This window comes from Belonocnema kinseyi, chromosome 6 (assembly GCF_010883055.1).
Source record: "Belonocnema kinseyi isolate 2016_QV_RU_SX_M_011 chromosome 6, B_treatae_v1, whole genome shotgun sequence".
In the NCBI taxonomy this organism is placed as follows: domain Eukaryota; kingdom Metazoa; phylum Arthropoda; class Insecta; order Hymenoptera; family Cynipidae; genus Belonocnema; species Belonocnema kinseyi.
In genome coordinates this window covers 89,087,944-89,089,400 of record NC_046662.1, presented here as the reverse complement: position 1 = coordinate 89,089,400, position 1,457 = coordinate 89,087,944, and positions in this window count along the sequence as shown.

Genomic DNA, 1,457 nt, shown 5'->3' with positions numbered 1-1,457 from the left:
GTCCAAGGTTATTTGAAGGCAACTCTCGACACTGAACTGAAAGCGAGAGCGTGTTGTATATTAAGTAAAGCCGAAAGGGCAATACATAATTCTATATTTATACAGACTGTACTCTATGGTAGCGTCCCCTAGACCTATCGAGAAAAGGATACGGGTAAATTTCACGCTATTAACATGAAATACCTACACATGATGTGCGGTAAAACACTGATTCAAAAAGTAAGTAATGACATAATCCTCCAAGCGAAAATGAGATTTTCACATCAATCGATTCGCAAAAGAATACTGCATATATCTACGCAAACGAGAATTCTGAAAAACAAATAGATTTGATTAAATAACAAGTTTTTTGTGAATAAAATTTGTAATTCGCTGCAGGATTAAACCGTAAGTCACTGAAAAGTTGTATTTGGCCTCTAAACGCAGATGTGACGTATGGAAATACAACTCAGATAAACCGCGTATCGACTAGAGGTATTTTTAACTTGTAAAAGGCTTCAGGCTCCGTCTTCAAAAAACAATAAGGTCGAGATATTTTACAGATAAGAAAGCCGCGTGTCCACTCTCGGCTTTTTCCCCTGTATTTTTCACTATGAGCAACCGCATGTCGATTTTTTATAGCAAAAAAACATAAATGTAAATTTTTTTACAGAATGAGACAAATATTCATCAGTTTTTATGAATGGCGTTGAAACATTTATAAAAAATTAATTCCATAATACTTTTTCGAGACCAAATCTTTCTCGTTGATTGTCTCCGTTCGAAGTTGAACAGACATAAGTGTCTTTTTAACTTGTAAGGCAGTGTAGTACTCGAAAAACTAAGCGGCACGTATTTTTTTATCTGAATAGAAACAATTAGGGGGGGGGGGGGTTAGCCCCTCAAAGATAGGGGTCTCAAGTGTAGATTGTATAGTTTTGTGTATAAAAACCAAATTGATTTCGATTAAACCTACTGGAAAAGATTCCGCGTTATGAAAGATGAATAACGTAATTTTCTATAAAAAATGAAGGGGTTAAACCAGTCCTACAAATTTTAAAATATTTATAGATCTTATGTATAAAGAGGGGAGGGTGCCCAACGCGTAATTTTTGTATTCATGTTAGATGGACTCTATTTCACTATTGTCTTCATGTATGGAAATTATATATTATCATAGACACAAACAAAGTGTTTAGAGGCCCCATTAATTTTTTTACCATTTTTTTTGCGAAACACGTGAACTTTATTTTTATCTCGAGTGCAAAATATATTTTAAAACAATTTTTTCTATAAATTTAGCAGTTTTCAGCTTATTTAAAAATATGTAAGGGTGTTTAACCCCCGCTTATATTTTTGTATTCATGATGGATGGACTCTATTTTACTTCCTCTTCGTTATATAAAACTATTTTCCCAGTTGTCTTTGTGTATGGAAAGTATATATTATCATAGATACAAAAAAAAAGTGTTTAGAAG